Below are 23,400 nucleotides of genomic sequence, written 5' to 3'. Positions count from 1 at the left end.
GCACTGCTTCAAAGGAGCAGAGAGAAGACATGTTTGAAGAAGAATCCAGCCGTATTTGCAATGCCTGGGCTACCCAGCGAGCAAAGAACTTCACTAGATTGCCTACACACCATGGAGGAGGATAAAATGGATATTGACACTCACATGCACCAAAGTGGCTTGGGTGATACTGCGCCCCTAGCTATTCTGTTAATTCCCCACATGTTGGCTGTAACCTTGGATTTACCTTACCCCCTTGTGATGATACTCTGCTATTGTAACTGTCGCTACTTTCTCTGTGCGCTGGGTTTTATATTTGCTGATGTGTGTGGGCTGGGAGGGATGAGGCATTTGGATGCACTGTAAACCTTATGAATTCAAATCACAATTATTGTTGTTAATGATTTATATTCAATGAAATTCAATAAACAAATGTATTTTTTAAACATGGTTGCTGATCAACTGGCGATGGGAACGATGACTGGGCTAGATACGGTACCACCTGAATTCTATTCAACCTAGAAAGAAATGCTGTTCCAAAAACACTTGACCATATTCAAATATGCATTTTACAAGGGTGCCCTCCCCAGCACACCGCTCGTGAAGTAATGTGCTGTGCTGCCCAAGGCAGGGAGTAACCTGTTAGATATCAGGTCTTACAGGCCGCTTTCACTGTGTAACTCTGAATAGAAGACACTTGTGGAATGTACTGGCAAACAGCCTAGTAACATGCATAAATGACTCTGTCCTCCCGGATCAGAACGGGATTATCCCAGGGAGAAACTTCGACCTAAATCTGAGGAGACTCTTTCTGGTACATGACAGGGCCACACATGCATTCCCAAGGAGTGTTGGGGTGGCAGTTTTTGTTTGCAGTACTCTGGAAATCGGGCTATGATGAATATCCTTAGGTGGGTTCAATTACTGTATAAATGTTCAACAGCCTGGGTCTGTATAGGACATGTTTCTTGCAGCCTGGAGTGATTCAGAGGGGCACACAGAAGGGGTGTCCTCTCTCCCCATTATGGTTTGCTCTGGGAATGTAGCCCCTTGCATATATACTGTATGACAGTGCCCAGTAGTGGGGTATCAGATTGTCTCGTGGTAGGCACATGGTTTCCCTATACGCAGACAATGATCTTCTGTATCAAAGGGGACCACAGCAGAGTCTATTGGGCATCATGAAGTTAATAAATTAATTTGAGATTTATTCTTGGTTGAAGATTAATTGGGGTAAATCTTGCATGTTTCCAGTGTTCTCAGTGAGTGATACGGCTGGTCTACCACTCACACATAGCCCTCTTGCATGGGAACCGGACACCTTAAGGTATCTGTGGTATAGATCTCTCATAGTGACAAACGAATGGTAGGACTTGATCCTGTGAGCAACCCCACACCCTCCACATAAAGTCAGTCTGTGTCAGTGGACATCTAGGGCAGAGGTCAGGAGCCCCTGGAAACATTCTAGCAATCTGTTGGGGGACAGATGTGTCAGATGCAAGTAGTTTATATGAGTGAATTTATATTACACCAGCGGTTTCTCGTGACAGTCTTTGGGTAACCCAGTATGCCGACCAACTTGGCATCTGTGAATTCTCGTCTTATACATTACTACCTTCGCACCTCTAGTGAGCGTTTGCCCAGTGTAAAAAACACCCCAGTCAACCTACAATGGTATTTCATCCGCATAAATCGCCCCACTTACCAGTCTAAAACATACCTACTCCAGCAATGTTTGGCCACATGTAGCATCACTGAGGATTGGGTCTGCACGGGGGGCCGGGGGCACAGCCATGGTTGCAGAATTTCTCCTCTTCCCCTTTCTAGCTCACCTGATCTCCTCTCCACACACACGCAGGCCCCTTTCTCTACATCAACACCAGTACGGCAGTACGGGGAATCCCACGGAGTGACAGGTCGGCCACGATCTCCTCCTGGGGACGTCCTCCGCCACAGCAGATCACTTTCCGCAGCCAGCACGTCCAAGCCTGGGACACGACCATGCCACAGCAGCCTCCATATCTGCAGCAGACGTGGAGCCCACAGTCAGACGGATGGGGCTCACCGGTCCCAGAGTTGTGCAGAAATGCACTAGAGAGTTTCCTTCGTACAGCACCACTGTTGCAATGCAGATGAGAGCTCCCCGTAAGCTCGATTTATTTCAGATTCATGTCTCGGTCGGCAGAGCCCTCTCACAGAGCTGCCATCTTGCTGCTTGGTGAGACCACCCCCCCAGGTCAGGAGCTTGATGACCCTATCAATGATAGTCATAGGTCCCCATAAGGTGTGCAAATAATGCACTCGCCCCATTCCCCCTGCCAGACTCCCTTGTTTCAGCTTCACCAGTATTCCCCAGCAGATTGCAAAAAAAAGTATAAACCTTGAACTCAAACCCCAACTGATCCCACCGAGTACACTGGTGTGCAATGTCCAAACCCAAACTGTTCCAACCGTGGGCATACTAGGCACCTTCCAGAGAGAGCTAATATATCAATCTCCACCTGGTGCACGGGGGAAGAAAGTAACAGAAGAGAGCCAGGGTAGGTGAAGGCATCCCTCTTGTACTCGGCCCTCACACAGTATTTCCATGTTCTGTGTGGAGCCGCTGTAGTAGGCTAATGTGCGCCAGGGGCAAACTGTGGGAGTGCAGGCAGCTCAATCTCTCCTTCTGCAGTATTAGTAATTTCATATGCGGTGCCTGTTGTAACTTTGAGGAATAATTGAGCTGGTGTCCGAGTTTGTGCTGGACGCGTCCTCCACATCGGGGCTAGAATGCTCACCACTGCACTGCTCTGATTGGGTAATTGTGGCAGCCGCAGCTAGTGCCCTGTCTCTGCTCTCTCTGGCATGGTTCCATATGGGTTGTGAGCCACCTCTGCGGTGCAGGTGGGATCTGCATTTACTGTGTGTCGCGCGAGGGGAGGTCTTCGACCGCACTGGGGGCCTTCCGAATCGTAGTCATTTTGCCACTGCCAGATAGCTTCTGGTGCGGTGAAGAAGGAGGACTTTCTGTCAAGAGCCACTCGTAATTTGACCAGAAACAATAAAAAGTGGGTTATGCCAAGGTCACACTGAGTCTCTTTGCTGCAAGAAAAGATGCTCTCTGGCCTTGGATGGTAGCAGTGAAGTTGGGGAAGAGATAGACCCAGGCCATCACCTATTTGATGGGGTCGCAGGAGATAGTCCCTGCCCCTGTAGTGTAGCAGCCATGCCATCACTGGACGAGGATGTGCCCCATCTCTGGCACTCTGTACGTACGCTCCAGGGCTTAATGTTTAGATAGCCCCTTAGGGGCCACCACTTCCTGCAGCCAGTATTCCAGGAAGGAACCCTGGATCTGCTCTGGCAGTCCCAAAATTCGAATATTTTTCTGTAGGGCCCTACCTTACTGATCCTCGACTTGAGCCTCAACGATTTTAACTCTGTGAGGGAGCTCAAGTGCCTGGCGCCTACACTGGAGACCAGGCCCATGTCGGCAATCTCTGTTTCCACTTGGCGAACCCTGTCAGTGATTTTCCTCCTGTCCCTGTGCAGCAACCTCAGGTCCACCACTAAGGCATCTATTTTGGATTCAAGGGCATCTCGAGTAGATCCTATGGCAGCTAATATGACATCTAGTTTTTCCCAAGGTGATTAGACCACAGGAGGGTAGGGACCACCATCATAGTTTGTTCTGTGTCACTGTGTGCGCCCCATGTCTCTTTCAAAAAGAGACAAGGAGTATCCCATGCGGGGATGTTCAGAAGTGGTAGGCTCACGGCCCAAGTCTCCCCAGCACCGGACAGGCGGTGCCCGGAGCCATAAGGTTGGTGCGGTGGGAAGACAAGCCTCTTGTCAAGGGAGCTGCCGGGCCCTCACCCCTCAGGAGCGGGTAGCCAGGTGTTACCCCACCACTCCCCCAATCAGTGTACCAGCAGTGTACACTGGGAGGGGGTGGGTGTGGAGACATGTTTACGTCTGTTAAGTGGACCACAAAGGCCAGTGAGGTGATCTCATTTCTCTCATCCTCAGCTCCAGGTCTTTTAGGCCTGTGTCTCAGTGATCCATAGCCTGGGGCTCCATGCAGTAGTGGGAGCAAAATAGTACCTATGTCATACAAGGGTGCAGCATGTTCCTGGAGGCGGGGGAGAAGCCCCTCTGTCTCAACTGTAAAGGGGTTATTTGTAGTACTCAGCATTCATGCACACGCCTTTGCCAGGCCGCCGACTGTTGGAGTTCATGCCTTTCTCCCCAGTGTGGCTTCGCCCAGCTGGTCTTCACCCGTTCCAACTCTGAGCTGGGAGCATCCGCATCAGCACACCACCAGTTGCCAGTAAAAAGTAAGGCTCTTTATAGTATTCAAAATGATAGCTATAATTTTTGAGAGATAAAATTTGCAAAAGAGTTGCACAACTCCTACATGGTGGGGCTTCAGAGAAAGAATATACAAATGAAAAACCACTATCTTGTTTGGATGTAGAGGATCCTGCCAAAACTTAACAATTTGAGCTCAGCATACGTCCTGCTTTGGTGCTCCCCCCATCCTTCCAAGACTTGGGGATGGTCACCCAGACCATGTTTTATACTGCTAGTTTCGTTTTCTGTGACACAGATCTATGAATAGCCTAATGTCAATCGCACTGTATAAAGGCTGCTCAGAATCACCCAATGAGATTGTTCAGATCTGCGGATCTTTTCAGAAGCAGCAGATATCCACATAAAGCAGAGGGAAATATGCTCTCCCCTACAATCACATTGAAAGTTTAAAAAAAAAATTCTTGTGGGTTAGATTTAATAGCAATTCAGAAATCCATTGCTACAAAACATACAAACGTTTAACCCTTCAACGCATGCCTGCCACCTTCGGGTAAAGCACATAAGTCAAATATTTCTTAAAGTTTTCACCCCAGACCATAAACAATGACCAGTTCTTATCAAGTTCCAGTTTCATGCAAAGAATAATTTCAGCGTTGCTTATCACCAATCATGTAACATGGGTGTACGCATATATACCATGTTGAGGTTCTAGTTGATGGGAACCAGCGAAATATGGAAATATTTTACATGAGCCAGTTAAATGTGGATTGCAGATCATCATGACAGCAGTTAGGGTTGTAGCAAAACAAAAAGATAATGGATGGAATGTTGAACATTGTCAAGCATTCACCCCTGGTCAAAGATCTCGGTTGTAACTATTGCTTTTTGCTCACTGTGCCACCCCAGTTTGGACCCAGCCATATGCGCATTAGTCTTGACCCTGGTCCCCATGGGAGTACTCCAACAACCCAAGCTGCAGGCCAAGTCCTCCCTGGACCATAAAACAAGCATCCAGGGAATGGTTTTAGGCTATCACCCCTCATCAGCCAAGCTAGCTGGAATCAAGCGATATAGTGAGCACGGGACCCACGTCTGGGCATACCTTTGCCACTTAGGGAGACTACAGTAACACAAAAAGATGATGGACAGAATGCTGAACACTGTCAAGCATTTGCCCAAAGTCACAGATCTGGGTTAAATCCATAGTTTTTTTGCTCATCCTGCCACCTCAGTTTGGACCTAGCTATGCAAATCAGTCTTCACCCTGCTCTGCATGGGTACAGTCCTACCTGTACTGTCAGGCCAGGTCCTCACTGGAGCAGAAAACAAGTATCCTGGGACCAGTGCAATGTAAGACAAGGCACATTCCAAGCTTCGGGTCCCCATATACCAACCTTCGCATCTGGGTGATAATTCATACTTAGCTTTCGTTTGAGACCTCATGGTTCAGGAATGTTGTAATGCTATTCCGATAATCAGACTATATTTCAAGCAGATAGTAGATTTTTTGTCTACATTAGTTTATAATGAGCTGTTCATAACACAATAAAATAATATCATTTTAACTCCGGTCCAAATTGAAAATGTTACCATATCGGTTTAGATGGTACAGTAAAAATGAGTTACTGTAGATTTAATATGTTCACGTTGTTACTAACACAGTAAAAAGCCAGAATATAAAATATTTTTCAAAACTACTAGTGTGCTCCTTGGAGGCTCTCCTAGGTATGCAACAGGCAGGCGCACTTCCAACTTTAATTCTCGCCTTCAAAATCAGCATGCTGCCTCGTAAAAAGATGCGTTCCACTTCAGCTTAACTCAGCAGCATGGCACCCATTACCGGCATCTTCAGCAAGCGAAGTCCGCAACCTAGCTCTTAACTAGAACTCTGGTCGAGTGACGAGTAGTTGGCCTGCACAGCTTCTTATAGGCAAGAAGGCGTGGCTTTCGGAGTGTTTGACAGAGGGCGTGGCTATATCGTCACACTGAAGGAGTGCGGCTCTACGGTCATTTAGGAGCGAGGGGCGTGATTCAAGCGGGCAGGGCTATTGAGGTCAGTGAGAGTAGCCATCCACAGTGACCTGCACTTAGTGGTGGTGGGGTGCCTTTTAGAAGCTGCTTCTGTGTAGGTTTCAAAGTGATTTACTAGTATTCATGTTTCTATTTAGTTTAGTGTCGAACACTTGTTAGCATGTTCATTCCTTGTTTCTGGAATCCGCGTGGGTTGTTTTGTGGGGCGGGGCTTGTCGTGGGCTTGTTTTTGCTATCCATTGAGCTTGTTTGGGACTTTTTTTTTTAGGTAGATCGGGCTTGTTTATACTTCAGTCCTGGCAGCTCTGGCCAGAAGCAATCGGGATTTGGAGACCCTCTGTCGGGATACCCGAGGTAAGTCGCGCATCCGCTAACCTGCCGCCTTTTTCGGGATATTTGTCATGTATGCCATAGGAATGCATCCGGTGGTTGGTGGAAGGTGTTCTGTTGCAATGATTGTATTTCTGTGTGTTTTCCATAGGTAATTATATGACGTAGGGGCATGTTACGGACAATATTTCCCTACCACCTACACATCAAAATGTATTTTATTGTATCTGCTCTTTGCCGCTCTGCTGCTTTTGAACGCTGTCACAGGGAAGGCTATTGGCAACAGGGGGAGGAAGATGCAGCTGTGTAAGAGGACGGTATTATATAAAGCCATTTAGACAAATATAACATAATTTCATTATTACTACATTACTCCGTCCTTAACGTGTTACTCGCTTCGAATGCAGCTGAGACACGAAATATCGATTTTAATTGGTGAGAAATATTATATGGGTCGTCCTACAGGTGCTTTAATTGCATGGGTTGGTCTTGCCGGTGGAACTAACGTCATATGTACATTTTTTGGGGGGGCGGGTATGTCCATGAAAACAAATTTCATTTACTATCGTTGAATGTAGTATAGAGAAACCAAAGCCATGGATGGAGCGCGTATTGCATATATAACGTTGTCCCCGTGTGTTTGAGATATCGATCATAGTTTTTCACCTGTACAACATACGACTTAGTAACCAACAAATACACTTTTTGACTGGTTTGACAATATTATCTTATGTTAAGTGTCGAAGGGTGTTAATTAAAAAAATGCAAACCCTACAATGTTAAAAACTCTTTTACATAGTGGTCCCCAGTTTTACTTGTACCTTTGGACTAACCGTTAATGCAGGTTTCAACTTTCAAGCAGTATTTAATGTTTAGTTCTGATGGTTAGTAAAGCTGCCTATTTGTTCCCGTTTAACGATTGACATTTAACGTTGCATTTAATCTACAGTGGAATGCTATGGAACTGCATTGGGAGACAGTATTTGCTTGTAATAAGCATGCATTTGTTTCACTACATTAAATTATCTTAAATCGTGTTAACAGATCGACATTATAACCAGAGTTGCTTAAAAAGTCTGGCGCCGTGTACAGGCGTAGAATAACATTGTTGAGATGAAATGCTGATTTTTTTAAAAGCAGAAAACAGTATTTTCCTCTTTGTGTTTGTTAGATGTAATGTAGATACAGGTGCATATACATAATATGACCTATGGCTGGGGATTGGAGGCTGAAGTATGCATTTTGAAACCTACAGTTGTCTCACTCGTTCATAAGTCTTGTTGTGCTCTGCGAACACTGCTGCTTTGTACAAGTGAGGTGGCCTACATACAGCATACTTATTTATCATTAATACATTGGGTGAAAAAGGCAGCCAGAGCTCTATGTGCTGAAAGCTTCTGAGAGGATTATCTATTAGGTTTAAAGCCCAACACTGGGTTATTGTTTCATTGTAACGTGGAGTCTGTGTAATCAGAGGCAGTCTGGACTTCTGCATGTACTCGTCGTGAGGTACTTTTATCGAAATGTATTAAAGTTAAAACGGCATTCCTTTGCTCTCCAAATCCCCAAAACCTTAACTTTGCTGCTGCTATATTATAATTGTTGTGAGCGGATGTAATCATTCAGGGTGAAAGTAAATTCAGTGTGTCCCGCTTATTCGACCTGTTATCTGCTAACAGATGTTTATTGTAGTATAAGTGCATGTGCCTCATTATAACTGTAGCCACCATAGACTCAGTAGTCTGGGCCCATGCCTCACTTTCAGCATAACGCCTACCGTCATAAATTATTTCTTCTTCAATTCGATGTCACTTTGTAACCCTTGATTAGTTACATTGCATGAAAAACATGGCCTCGGTCAATTTCCATGGAAAATATTATGTTAAAATTCGTAGCTTGCTCAATTTTTTTTCAGTGCAGTCTGCATGGTCAGTGACTGGCTACCGCCCTCCCCCTATGACCACACCACCCCCGGACACAGCACCCAGACGTGGTATCTTTGGAAGGTGGGGGGTCGCGAAACCCCCCGGCCGTATTTATTAAGTACAAAAACAATAAATTTCAAATTTGCATGATAAACGGTTATACAAAATTCAGCAGGACATTAGATACATAATTGTCAACAGGTGTGAGTGTCTATCCTTAACAAAGACTCTAATACAGATTGTTTCCTAACCGAATCTAACATCCTCCTCTGCAATTTTGTATACTAACATTTCTGGGCCATATGGCAAGGTCGCTAACCGGTGTCAGGTCCTACTAGCTGCGCCTCCCCTACAGGTGTGCGCATGCGCAGCCGGGCCCGGTAATTACCCGGTCCACGCCGTGAACTTCATTTACCCACTAAAGGAGGGCCCTTACTCTGCGCCATCCGGTGACGTCATGAGTATGCGCGCGCGGGGTGGCTACCAGCCTAAGGAAAGCGTGACTCCCCAACCCGCGCCCCTTTGAAGCACCAGTTACCTTGCCCCTGAAGTTCTAGGAGGGGCCAATGGCCCCTCCCCCTGGGCGGGCACCTCCGTAGGATGATGCCCCCCCCCTCAGACCTTCAAATAGTTGCTCACCGGTCATGACCTTACCGCATGCCCCTCATACCTAATAAATACGACGACCTAAGGGAGAAAATTCTAAAGGACAACTACACTGACTAAAAACACAGGTCATGTATAACATCATAAAGCTACTAGGGAAAGAAAAGACCTAAACACGACTGCAACAGTTTACACATAATCCAAAATCATTCGCTACCTTGGGAGAAAAGGCCTACGAAAGCATAGTCAAAAACATAACTGCACAATACCATATTGATCACTACAATGGGAGAAAAAGTCCTAACAGAAAAACCTCATCAGAAACTAACATTTCATGACAATTTCCCGCGCCCAAATGCCCGCTAATTGGGCTAGCAACACATCAACCACGTACTCCAGGGATGGTGGGTGGGGAAAAGTTATCTGCCCCGAGCGCCGGGGCACGTCCTATGTGGGGGAGCGTCCAGGGAACAAGGGGGTCACCTGGGCGCTCCCCACCGCTTTATCCCCCCCCAGTGGCCCGCCCCCCTCCTTTCCGACCCGGATGTCGATTAACGACATCCGGGTCATCCAGGCAACCAATCGGCGGTAGGGCGCGCCCCCCAGTGACGCGCCCCACCACCGAGTAGTCCGGGGGGAGGTCGCCGCACAGCCATGCAGGCGGGGGGGCCAAAAGCCCCCCCTTTCCACATGGTCAGTGACTGGCTACCGCCCTCCCCCTATGACCACACCACCCCCGGACATAGGAACTTTAATTATCTGTAAATATTTGCGTTAACTTCTCTCTTTTATTACATCGTGCACTCTTAACTATTGTTAAGTGCTTGAAAGCAGGAAATGTAGTGACATGCTGTCAAAAGTGGTTCATGTGTGGTTAAATAATAGACTGATTACATTTGAACGATGGACATATCGTCTGAAAAACACGTGTGTCAGCAGTTTAAGTTCAGCACATGTATTTTTAAAATGTAGCTTAGGGCTAAACAGGTCAGTGTATTTTCAAAATTAGTTTTAGAAAGTACTTGTAAAAACAAAAAGTGCACACGTAGTGTTGTAAAATTCCATGTAATTTCAAGCGTGTGTAGTGCAGAAAGAACTCTTTGCTGAAAAAGTTCTCATTCCCTTCAGTGCTTTTGTGAAATTTGGGTTTGAATTGCATGCTGAATGTGGAGCCCCCCTCTTTTTATTTTTTTATTTTATGTATTTTTTATTTGTTGAATGCAGGACTAGTTCTCAGAACCAGGTGTTGGACTTTACTCTTTATTTCCTGAGTTGTTCATAAAAACATGTGTATACATGATGACAACGAAGTGGTGCGTATGACCTGTTAAACAGGGGCTGACTGCATGTAAATTACTGAGTTATAATTTTCGTGTGGATGTTAAGATGGTAAAAATAACAGTGCTTTCGGTGATACTACTAATTTGGCTCATTTGGTTTATGAAGAAAGAAACAAAAAAAGTACAGCACGTATATCGATACTTCATTGTCCAAACACCAGCAATTCTGTTCCTTGCATAGAAATAATCACATATACTAAAGATATTTTAAAGCAAACCTGGCACATTATTCATTCTATCCCAGCTCTTTACATGAGCACCAATTAAAAGATCATATTCTTCCTTCCTGTTTTTATGGCACCAGGAGTTTAAGTAATTTGCCTAGAATGACAGGGTGTTGAGCCAAAGACAAGGCTCTAACCTGGTTCTCCAGTTTCAGAGTTGGCAGCTCTGGCTGTTAGGCCACATAGTTAACCCTGAAGGCACATTCCAGATACACATAGCACACGCACAGTGTAGCCATCTCTGCAGGCAGGCTTTCTAGAAGGTTTGGCACATTCAGTTTGGGAGACCATGTAATGTTTTCCTTGGTAGACCATATTGAGCTTTACAGGACGTCTAAAGCCACCAGATCCAGCGTTTTCAGTTCTCTTTATACCACCTGTAACCCTTTCTTCCTGATAAAATGATTGCAGCTCAAGGTTTTGGAAAACTGAATTTCAATTTCCTTCTGGTTGCCACTGCACAGTTTCCTTTCTTCAGTCTCCTAAGAGCGAGGTCACCCATCACTATGCCATCCAAGTTAATTGTTGGCTTTCTGTACTTTTGGAGCCTGATGGCATGTTTCAAAAGCATTTGCCTAGATTCTGAGGGAGCTCAATTGGTCCCAGAAAATTGTTTTGTCTCCGCAAGTGATTCGGGTAAGATCACTGAGGGAACACCAGAAGAAAATGTGCTTCCCACCTCAAATTGTTACGGGGATCGATGTTTGCTTCCAACTTTGATACTCCTCCTCATACAGTCCTTGGAACTGAGCAGATCATTCAGCGTGATCTGTTTCCTGTGATACAACCCTTGAAGAGAACATTCTGCCTGGAAGTCTTCTGTCTAGGCCTATGCTCCATACTGTGCGAGTTAAACCATCCAATGTCGGTGCCATTGCTTACACAGCTACCTAAGTGATTTTTCTTTCAGCCACAGTACTTATACAGTGCATTATTTAAACAACAAAGGGGAGCTTGGAGATGGGTGAAATGTGTTGGATTACTAAAGGAATATGAGATTACTCATGATTTAAGTAACAAGCACTGTATAAATGTAGAGGAAACGATGAGCATAATATTTAAGCAAAGCACATCGGCTTGAAAGTGTAGAGCGAGTGTGACCTAGGGGTACATTTGAGACTATAGAATACCATCTGGGGCTCAAGCCTTTGTTTGTTTGTTAGCAAAAGTGTGCCAATTAATCAGTGTAAGTAACAGCTGGTGGTATTTCTCTAGGGAAGTCATCTACTTGGATGGATAGCTGGAGATGAAAGCCAGTTGTCAATGTAGTCATTGAGTGTATGCAGATTACCGACTTACAGGCATTCCCATTGCAAGTGGTTGGTTTGAAGTCATATTAAGGTCAGCTTACATGTCTTTAATGAGGTCATTAATGTTTGCAGTAGTGATGTCATCGAAGATGTAATTGGTCATGTTGCATGATCTAATTTACGTTTGCTACTTAATCAGTGGGTCATGACTAGCTTAATGGATTCCTTAGCTAACAGTAACGGAACAATTTTTGTGTTTTTTATTTTTGTTGTTTTTGTTTTATTAACATAACCTCGCTTTAACAGCTTTACTTTAGAAAATCAGTTTTTTTGTTAATGCTGTGGCAATGACTTATGAGTAAATCGAAACATACGTTTACATACTATTATTATTAATTTCTTTTTTGGTGTATTTTTAGGTTTCCCGTAACAGACAGCTTTTAGACCTCTGGTGGACTGCATCAAAAACCTAGTGGTCTTTGAGTCCGCCCACTGCATACTGTTGATAATCTTTATTGTTACGCATTTCTTTACTTCTCATTCGACTGCTTGCCTTCATGCGTTTCTCCCTCCCCGGAACACAGCCCCTTTACCATCCGTTTATTTGGATGATTTTTCTTCTTCCACTGCTCCTATTGAGGGGAGTCCTTCTTATTTTTTTATGTTATTTTTTTGTCTTTAAAGACTTCATAATAGTGCATTTGGTTTTCTAACTTGCTCCCTTGTGTGCTTCTAGTTCCAGATACATTTGCCCACCGCATGCTCTGTGCTACTTCCTCATGCCTCCCCATTGCATTTTCCACACTTTCTCTGTGTTTTGATTTTTAAATTATTTATATATTTTTTAATGTATTTATATATAGCCTCCCCTGGGCCCAGCCTTGAACACTGTTGTTGCCCCACCCCTTGTGGCGCTTTAAATAAATGTGTTTTACATGTGGTTTACAATTGCAGTTGTCATGGGTTTAAACTATGTCTATACTTTACACTAATTAAAGGACATTAGTACATCTTCTTCGCACCAAATACTATGGGTCTCTTTCCCCCCCCCCCACCCCCCCATGTTAATTTCAAGGATATGGCTCCCATATTAAGGTGACAGTATTTCTTTTTGTCATAATATAATATTGTCAAGACCCTGATGTATTAGCCAGTGTGTTAGTTTCCCTGATGTGTTTGCCTGTGTGTTAGTTTTTGGAGGTAGGGTTGCATCATGCCCGCCCTCCTTTTATGTGGATGGAGTGATGCTCACCCACTTCCACTTAGTCGCCTGATCTTCTTTTTTTATCATATAGGACACAAGCTTTGAAGCCTTTATCCTGTAGTTGTTTAAATCTACATTTCTCACAAACACTTTGAAATATCTGCCTATCTTGTGAAAAACGCCTTTAATCCAGGTGCGGATTAATGGTTAAGCACAGAATGTGAAGACCCAGTTGACGGGGGACGTTATCTGCCTTGATGTGAACGCTGCAGTGCGTGAAGACGTTGAGGGCAGCAGTAGTAGCCAGGGCCCAGAATAGTATCCTGTAAATTGTGGAACTTGATCAATGTCCAACAGCCACTGACTCACTTTCTTTAATGTGCTCTGTTCACATTCTGTCTAGTCTCTGGATGTCTACTGATGCAATGTAAAGCAAGTTGAGAGGTTCTTCATCGTTATATGGGCAATATTTATTTTTCCGTTTTTGGACACTGCCGCTCCAAGATGTGTCATGGATAAATAAAGTGCATATAATTAAAGCCATGATGTAATGCACTTATTCATAACGGCAGTTCTCTTTGGTGCAAGACATTTGTCAAACCCGTAAATCACTGCAGACTGCATCGTATAACTCGATCGGCGTGCAGTGTAATGGCAATCTTTCATAAATAGGCACAGGTTTGTAAACAACTAAAACAGCATCAGCAACACATCTTTTTGCATGGCGTAGCACGCCGAGTTTGTATCTGGTTTAACATTTGTTTGCGTATATCGTTATTTTAAATGTTTTTATTCAAATGACTGAAATATAAATAACTCTTGATGCTGCTAGTGCATTTCTTCCACCTTCCCTCGAAATGGTCTACACTAGTCTAATACTTTGAAAGTATAGGTTGTATTTAAAGTGTAGAACGCGTCTAGTATTTCTAAAATAAATAAAAAAATAAATGATCACGATTGTAGGTGTTTATAACTTGGAAGGTTACTTAAAGTAACGCGTTACAGTAATACTTCCTACATTTAATTCCTTGCTAGGCGCTTATACTTTGAAGCCCACCTCCACTGCCTTTTGCTTCCCACACCGCAAACCTTGAATATATAAATGGGTGCTTGTCCCACCCCCGTTCTGAACCCGTTTTATGTATTTTGTTTTATCCTTCGTGGTGGTAACGCCAGGTTGGCCTTTCGCTGTCCTTTATACATCGGAAGCAAGATGTCGCAGTAATCCAAATGTGAGAACCAAACCCAAGAAGAAAAACTCTTCTTTGTGGATTTCTATTTTCCTTTTCTTTTTTGCTATGATTTTACTTATCAGCTGCATCTTTAATTTAACGCTAAGCAACATTATCTGTGGTTTTAAGTGAAGATAAGCCTTACACTGTGGCGTAGAGTGCTCATATACGAAGCAGGCAACGTCCCATTTAAAAAAAGTTATTTATTTATTTTAAAAAGAGACTCGAATGACCCTTTGCATTTGGATTGGACTTAAAATTGGGGGTGGGCGGTATACTCCTCTCCTCTGGCGGAGTTTTGCCTGCTCCGCTTGGAAAATCTCCACCAACAGGCTCTTGGTGGAATGTCTTTTTCTCATGGGTGGCTAGCCAGTATTAAGTTGGCGCAAACAAGGAAATCAAGCACTAGACTGCCTAACGGTGAATTTCTCAACGGGAGCCGTCGCAGTATATTGCTGCCTCTCGCGTTGAGAAAGCAGCCTCTTGTGTTGAGAAAGCTCCGGCTCTAGTAGAAAATCTACTTAAACGGCAGAAAGAAGCGGCGCCTTGTGGTGCAGTTCGCTCTGATTTTACAGCACTTGACACATTTCCGGAGTTAAAAAACAGTGTAATGTATAACAACTCCGCCACGCGTGGAATCGAGCAGAGTTTTGGGGTAACTCGAGAGTTCCGCCCACCCCTGCTTAAAATATTGTAGTATTTGTTGCTTTCAGTTTTTTTGCCTTCATTTGTAGGATTTGAAAATATTGCATTAAAGTAAATAATTTGTTGGAAATAATATACACTTTTCTTGATATCAATGAGATACAATTTTCCTGCCTTAGCCATTTAGTGCAAGCAACCTATTTTTGGGTCACATGACTGAGTGTAGCTGACAGACTTTGTGTATTCCTCCTAGATGACTTCACACAATAGAGATCTTAGGTGTTCCTGGATAGGCCATCATTTGCAAGATGGAAGGCCTGAGCTTGGCACAGCCCTACTTACACTTGAATAGGCTGTGTCCTGCCTCCACACACAGGGCTGCATACCCCCTGTGGTTAGTCTGGAGCTAGGGCAAGGATGGTAGGAAACCTGTGCACTTCAAAGGGAAACTTCTAGAAGCTTCTCCCACTTCAAAGGAAGGCCCAGGTATAAATATTGGACTTCTAGTCCTGTGGATACTCTGCCAGGAAGGACATTTGTGCTGCTGAAAGGACTGTCACTCTGCTGGACTGATGCTTTAAGGGACTGCTGTCCTGCGCTGCCGACCAGCTGCCTTCTTGCCTGTGTGAGAAAGGCTGGACCTGGCAACTGTTGAAACTAAGGCCCCAAAGTGGCTCCAAGTGCTAATTGGCTGGCCTTTTGACTAGCTTCGGGGACAGAAGACTCTAACCACCTTGAACCCATCACCTGGACTCTGTGTCCACAAGTCCTACAATGCCATGTGGTGCCAACCCAGTCCTGGACCCTTGCAAGTGGGCCTTAAGGTTCTCTACCAGAGTCAGACCATCTCTGGATCCAGTACAACCAACACATCTCCTGCTGTTTTGTGCAGTCCCAAGCAGAACTAACGCTGCTGCTGCAAGGCTTCTTCCAGCGCAAGGACTCTGCATCAACCTTGCATCTTGCATCAGAACAGCCGCTGTGCAAAGTTTCATCGAAGCAGGCTCTCGCATCGCAAATCTCTTGTCTATGGCAACCTCGACGACGCAGGTCCTCTCATCGCAGCCTCACAGCTCTTTGGAACCAACACATTGCCTCCACTGCGTAATGCATCTCTGATGCCGGACTGGAAATTGTTGGCCCTCGTTGACTGGATCCTCAGTGGCGAAGCAGCACCTCGCATCATTGCTCTGGAGCTCCTCTGAACTGATGCACAACGAAAATCGATTGTAAGGTGCTGCTAAGATGTTGGTGCTGCATACTTCGGTTTCTTGGAGAACCTACAGCCCTACTATATCCCGTTACCAGAAGGCTCGAACAGACCTGCAAGTGTATCGGTTTTGTAATTCTGCCATAGTGGCAAGAACTTGCAGATGAACACGTTGCCACAAATAGGTGGGTTTTTTCCCCTACTCACTTTTCATATTTTTGTATTTCAACAGTTAGTTTCTTTGGATCAACCTTAAGGAATCTTCAGAAATGACCCCTTGCTAAATTCAGAATCTTGCCAACTAATCAGAAATGTTTAGCTTTCGGGCATCACGCATGTATTTCACACCTGTTTCCATCACAAACTCTAAGTTGGTTGAAAGCTCAAAAATTTGGAAAAATGGGGCTGTCTCTTAGAAAAATGCCCAAACTGTGTTCCTGAAAGCTGGGGAGATGGTGATTTCAGGACAGCAAACCTTTTTGTTGATGCCATTTCTAGGGGGGAAAAGGCAGACTCTTTTTGCGGAACAACTTTTTCCCATTTTTTTTTTTTTTTTTTACACCCCCCCCCCCCCCCCCCCCCGCCTTCCAAAAAAAATACAAATAGCTACATTTTTGTATTTGAAAACCGTTGGTACCTTTTGAATTCCCATGATGTTTGGAGGAAAAAAGAGGCAAATTTGGCATGGATACCTTTTTATATGGAAAAAATGTTTTTATAGATAGGTTTAATTTATTTTCAGTTAACATATTAATCTTTTGTTAGTCTAATATTTATCTGTAATTTCAATAGAATTTGGTAGGTATTTTAGAGATGCATGCCACAGACATGAATAATATTTAATTCCCCATGTGTGTTTGTCCCTGGTATGTGTCTTGAAAAGAAGGAATGCTTTACTTTGGTTCCTGAGGGCTGAAGCCATGTATGTCTGTGTGAGAATATTATATGAACTGGATTAAAGAGAATGGTTTACATGCTTTCTAGTTATTCTCAGAACCTAGCACAGATGCTGCGTTGGGCACCCTGATCTACAACAAGGATGTTGTATAATAGATGGAGCAGTTTTTGCTTCATATTTTAACTGAAATGTGTTCTGATGCACTTCAAAATTGATTTACTTTGTCAAGTTTTACAATCTGAAAAGAGTAATGCCAAGGCACCATAATTGAGCTTTAAATCTCCACTTTGCCTGCTAGAAGTAACTTGTGCCCAAGATGTTCTTGATAGCAGGCACTTTAGGTTATGGAAAATGGTATTCCTTTTATAATGCCAAGGCACCATAATTGAGCTTTAAATCTCCACTTTGCCTGCTAGAAGTAATTTGTGCCCAAGATGTTCTTGATAGCAGGCACTTTAGGTTATGGAAAATGGTATTCCTTTTATACTACCCAGCCTTGGAGTGAATTACCAATCTCTTGTCAAAACCTTAATGTGGTATTCTTCATGCTTGATAAACCGATTGAAGCTAAAAATTCTTGCAGTGAATAGTAGAGTATTGTGGTCATGAGGTGAAGATAATGAGTAAGTGTGGTAAATGCTCCATGCTAATGAATTTGTTTTAACTACAAAAAGTATTCCTCAGTTGGTATCCTTAATTAGTGCCTAAAGTTGTTGGATTGTTAGTTTGTGAAGGAGATACTAGTGGTAGTTGCTGGTTGGGTAGAGTCATCATGAGCCAGACTCTAAAAATGTGGTCCCTTTTGTAGCCTCTTGCCTAGTACTGTGTACTGTTTACTGTTGAATGTTCGGCTCTAGCAAGGTAGTCTATGTATAAATGCATGGGTGATCTCTTGAAATACCATTATTAGCAGGGCCTTTTGTGAAAACAATTCTTTAAGCTTTGACTCCTAACTCTGTGCAAATATTACTTGCTTGAAAAAATTTCACTTAGAGTAGGCTGTCCCGCATAACATCTTTATCTAGGTGGTAATTTGAATGGACGTTGGCTCTCAGTGGTGGCAACTAAAATGTGGGGTGCTTGGTTTATCACTACCTGTATCGTTGCTGCCTGTCTGCATAAGCCGTACTGAAATGTCCGTGAAAAAGCAGACTAACATTGATGTAAACTTTAGTAATAAAGTTATCAAATTTACCACCTTCAACTACATCTGAAACGTTTGCATGCACGATTGTCTGACGTAGCTTAAGGGTGGCAGGTTCATGTTATCCCAAATAATCAATTCAAATTATTTTTAACATATTGATCTGATGAAAGTTTAACAGATTGACCACATTGTGTTGCAGTACTTCACTGTTGTATTTCTCAGAATTAAAACCTTGACGCTTTTTTCAGAGTGACCGAAAGACTAGGTGAAATGCCTGCATTGATCTGAAGAAATTGCGTGCTTTGCCTATGCAAGAACCTCAACTGGCCATACCTTATCCCTCCATGCAATGCTCTATACTCCTATTACCCACTGTGTCTGATGCCTTACAGGCCTTTTGGCCCTGCTTGCAGATGAGTGAGAATCTGCAAGTTTAGTTAAGGGCAGGCCCCTTCCAAGAAAGAAGCCGCCATAGCATCCAAAAACCTGTCATTAAACGACCTTGCACCCATCATTAGTGGGGAAAGGCATCTTCCACTGGCTGTAGATAGTGTTTTATATTTTTTTTATTTTTTTCTTTCATATGATCAGTATTTTGGACCTCTTGAAGCCTTAGTTGCATGAACCTGAGGAATCCGCTGCACTGGCCAAGTTGAGGATTTTAAAGAAACCTCTAAGCCACATGGTAATCAAGCATGTATTATTCTCTCGGCTCACTAAATAATGAGGAATTGCTGAAGGGAATTGGAAATTGTAAGCCTTATTTCCATACCAAACTCACCCTTCCCTGGATAGAAGGTAAAGCGCCTTCACAGGATCAGACGCAGTTATCCTCAAAAATACATGAGATAATGTGCCCTTAACTGAGCCAAAATTCGCAATAAAACAGGTAGCATAATCAGTTAACTAAATCTTCTTGAAACATGCTACACGTTATAAATCATGAGGGTTTATAAAAAGTTTTAGAGTTCATTACAGAAGGCAAAATATGGTTAGTCATTATAGAGAATTGGCATGGATTTTTGTTAAATGCATCATTATTTAAAATATTATAAGTCCTAGCATTTGGCAAACTGACATGGGTCTGCTCTGTCAGAATCAAGAGATTGACTCTAGCTTACCTCTAAGTGCGGGAAAATAAAAGATGGAGCTTGTCCTAGTTCAGACCTTGATTGGCCAATGCTAAGAAAAAAATGTTTCTGTAAAGTGCAATATTTTCATAATTAGTGGAAAATATTCGTTGGTAAGCAATAACTTTCAATCATAAAATCTTACCTCTGAATCCCCATCCTAATGTACAATATTTGCAATACAGTCTCCATCAACTTTTTGTGTCTCAATTCTTCCAAGATCGTCATATCATCATAGTCATATATTTTAAGGTTCTTCAACTCAGTTCCGTCATTTCACTTCCTTTTCCTTGAAGATGTTTGACATTTTTTTTTTCAAACCCACCAATGAAATCACTTTTGAAATAAATTCCAAGAATATCAGCAAAAGAATGAGACCAATTATACAGAGTAAAAACATTGGTTAGTGGACTTTAAATCCTTGGTAACATGCTTCCACCTATGTTATCATACCATTCATCAACCTTTACAGATCACTTTCCAATCTCTTAGCTGCATACCAACTGTTTCTTACAACCTGTGCTCAAGAACCGTTGCCTCATGCAAAAATATGACATTACCAATGTTACCATTAATCTGCTTGCTGTTATCCGGTATGTAAGTATAGAATTGTTGTATCCTTAAAAGGCAACAGACTGTGTCCTTCTTTGCAAGTAGAATGTGTAAGCGAGACTTTTTTTTCATTATCATTGCATGCATTGCCAATAACTCTGGTTATTGCACCAACCGTGTTAGAAGCCAGTCAATCCACTAATGTCAACCGCTATCTAATTTTTATATAATTAAAAGCCACAACAGAGGTACCAAATGCACCCATCATAATTTGTCCAAAACCTCGTTTCACTCTAGTGAGTTTCATTACACTTTCTCCATTCATGTGATAAACATGAGGAACCGCTGAAGCAAGTCAGCAGCTTTCCAGCCAATTACATGGGGGATTTAAATAAGCTGTTTTAACACAAACCTATGTCTTTACTCAAAATATTGGTTACTCTAAAGTAAATATTCAACATCACCCATATAACTTTGATCACATTGAGTCTTGCCAACCATTTCTAAAGGCTATTTGCTCCGAAATGTTCCACTCACCCAAAAAAAAACACTCCTTTTCTCATGTGCTCTGTTATCAGCCTCGTATGCATCCTTGAGTTAAAAAAAAAAAATCGTTTAGGCCTCATCTTGCAAATTCATCTTTTGCATCTTCCCAATTCCTGATAATTTTCACACGTCTCATTATATTCTTTAATAAACTCACTCTCTTCACCACTCAATTGACACACTCATTCAAATCATATTAGATCTTCAATCAGATTGCAATTGCATAATTAATCTCATAATTTGAAATGGATTTGAGGTTCGCCCTCTCACGAAGATCTCCCAAGGAAACTACGTTTGTGAGGTAGGTTGCCAAAAATGCTTTATCATGATGAATGTTGACCAAGCTATTACACGATAAAGAAGTCCGATGCATATGCAGATAAGATACCCCCTTGTGAAACAGAAGCATGTAAAAAGGTACATACATTATAGTTGTGAATGTTTTATAATTTCTGAATATTCTACTAACAGGTTAGAATATATGTCCTCTTTAAAATTACGTATGGACCTACTTTTATGCTTTAATTTGACAGCTACCATACTGTTGTGTGTAGTGATTAATTCACTATTCCCAAATTGAGATAAGACTTTTCCAACTGGTAAAATCGAACATAACAGCAGGCCAACTAACATAATGAATATATTTAGTAAAACTATGCTCAAAATTGTGCAGCACCTTTGCTTGCTAATTGCCATTTTTTTCTCTGTAAAACAAAGCAAACATCTAATTACTAAATTTTAAGGTTCAAAATTCAGCTTTTTTCAGTTTATTTTTTATTTATAGGCTCCGTTCATTTATTCAATGTAAATCCAAGAAAGGAAATCTAATCTCATCGGCTGAATACCTGTGGTGCAAAACACACCCTATCTATGAAGTACAGTGTTCCGCAACCCCAATTAAAAATATATATATATAAATATACACAATAGTTCATGATGGGTCTTCTTCGGAAATAAATTGACAGGTTGTCAGTTCAATCACTTCAAAATCTGATTCAGGTTCCACCCAGTAAGACCATTTAGTAGCAACATATTTTTTGTTTGGTGATCTTATTCTAGATTATCTTTTAGATGTTCACTTTCACTGTCATTAGAGTTTTTTTCTGATTGTTTCTTTTTTTTTAACTTTCTTGCACACTCTTTTTCTCTCTCTGACAGACACAGGCCACCTATCATCTTGATGTACTGTTTCATCTTTATATCAACTTCTGACTACTGCTACATCTTCATCCTCGCTTGCCACTTGTTTCTCGTTTCTGTCTGAATCAGCTTGATTCTCTTTTATCTGCGAACGGACTTCCTCTTGGGGGTGGGGGTTGGGCGGAGGGTTTGAATCTCAAATTTTCAGCTTCATGCCTGGTTCTTGAACTGGAGTCTCTTATTCTTATTGATCATCGCCCCTGCTTGATCCACGCAGCAAACTTGAAGCTAGATGATATGGTTCAGTGGTTGTTGTCATCACTACTTCATCTGCAGCCTTCCCTGTCTTCGTGTGAGATGTTTGGCTCCACTGTTGAAAGCCTCCATATTTCACAGCAGTGTTCACCACAAAGATCATTTGGTATGAACCTTTCCACCTTCGCTCTGGACAGGATTTACAAACCTGCTTCCTTACTGCCACCCAGTCTCCAGGCTGGACATTGTGGCATAATTATTCTTTTGTTGATGGTGCTGCCAAATTTACCTGATGAAAGATGGAGCGTGTAACTTAAGCAAGACTCTTGTAGTAATCTGACACAATATCATCAGTTATAGATTCAAGTGCAGCTGAAGGAATGCAAGAAATTCTCATGCCTCTCCCCATTGATGCTTTGTGAGGCGAAAATCCAGTGTTTTGATTTGGTTTATTCCTAATATTCATCAGCACGAGTGGAAGTGAATCTGATCATTTCAGTGGCATTGAAGCACACCGTTTTGCTAGCTTGGAATTCAGTGTACCATTAAAACTCTTTACGACTTCTGATGTTTCCAGTCTGTAGCTACAATAGAACCTCTGCTCAGTTTGTAAGGTTTTGCACAGTAACTTTATTACTTCACTCTTACAGCGAGCACCTTTCTAATTTTGGAGATGATGGTATACCGAATCTAGGTATCCACTCCCTCAATAATAGTTTGGCCACTGTCATGCAGGGCCTAGTTGGGAAGGCCTCGACCCCCACCTGGAAAATAACCAGACAACTACAAAAATGTATTCAAGACTGACTATTGTAAACTGCCATTTCAATAAATACTACTTGAACTCTTTTGAATGGACACTCAAACTTTCCTATGTGACTCCGTCACCACAAGTAATAGGAGTATTCTTTTCCCTGTATTTATCTGCTGGCATGTTACACAACATTGTAACAAACTCTCAGCTACAGCTCTGAAGTGTGGGTTAAACCAGTATTTTTGAACAGCCTTTCTTTAGCATTATGACCAACACATGTGTCGGACCATTTTATTAACCTGGACATGGGTGATAGTATCGAATTGGATAGAACATATAGGTTTTGAGCTGGCATTCGAACCTAATTATGATCCTATGATTTTTATTTTTTTATTTGGGTCACTCTGGTCTACCTCTTAGATCCCAACAAGCATGCAATCCTCCTGCCCTTCAGGCACTGTCATTGTGACCGATGGAAATCTTTTGGAAATTAGGTATTTTATTTCACATGGTTTGCTGTGTCACTGGAGCTACAGGCCTATTCACATTGAATTGCGTGTGATTTTTCTAATTCTGCTCAGGAGTCAGTTGGTATGGGACCATCTACTGCAGTATCCCATTTTGTGCTAATAGATTTACATTCTGCTACATTTGGGGAACACAATCATTTTGAATTTGATCTTGATTCTGCGAACACATCACAATC

General features: G+C 42.5%; 1 protein-coding gene across 4 annotated transcripts in view; it reads left to right on the top strand.

Moving 5' to 3' along the window:
* The first annotated feature begins 6,229 nt into the window (after positions 1–6,229).
* Positions 6,230–23,400, top strand: part of SGMS1 (sphingomyelin synthase 1) — a 768,301-nt gene continuing 751,130 nt past the window's right edge. For 3 of the 4 annotated variants that reach the window (XM_085605461.1, XM_085605472.1, XM_085605491.1), the window contains exons 1-2: positions 6,230–6,328; positions 6,575–6,660. The gene's annotated coding sequence lies outside the window, so the exon portion shown is untranslated. The remainder of the gene's footprint in view (positions 6,329–6,574; positions 6,661–23,400) is intronic. The other variant, XM_085605496.1, reaches the window with a different exon arrangement.

This window comes from Triturus cristatus, chromosome 1_2, assembly GCF_964204655.1.
Source record: "Triturus cristatus chromosome 1_2, aTriCri1.1, whole genome shotgun sequence".
Classification (NCBI taxonomy): domain Eukaryota; kingdom Metazoa; phylum Chordata; class Amphibia; order Caudata; family Salamandridae; genus Triturus; species Triturus cristatus.
Note: the sequence above shows the minus strand (reverse complement) of the source record. Positions and strands in the feature narration are given on the sequence as shown.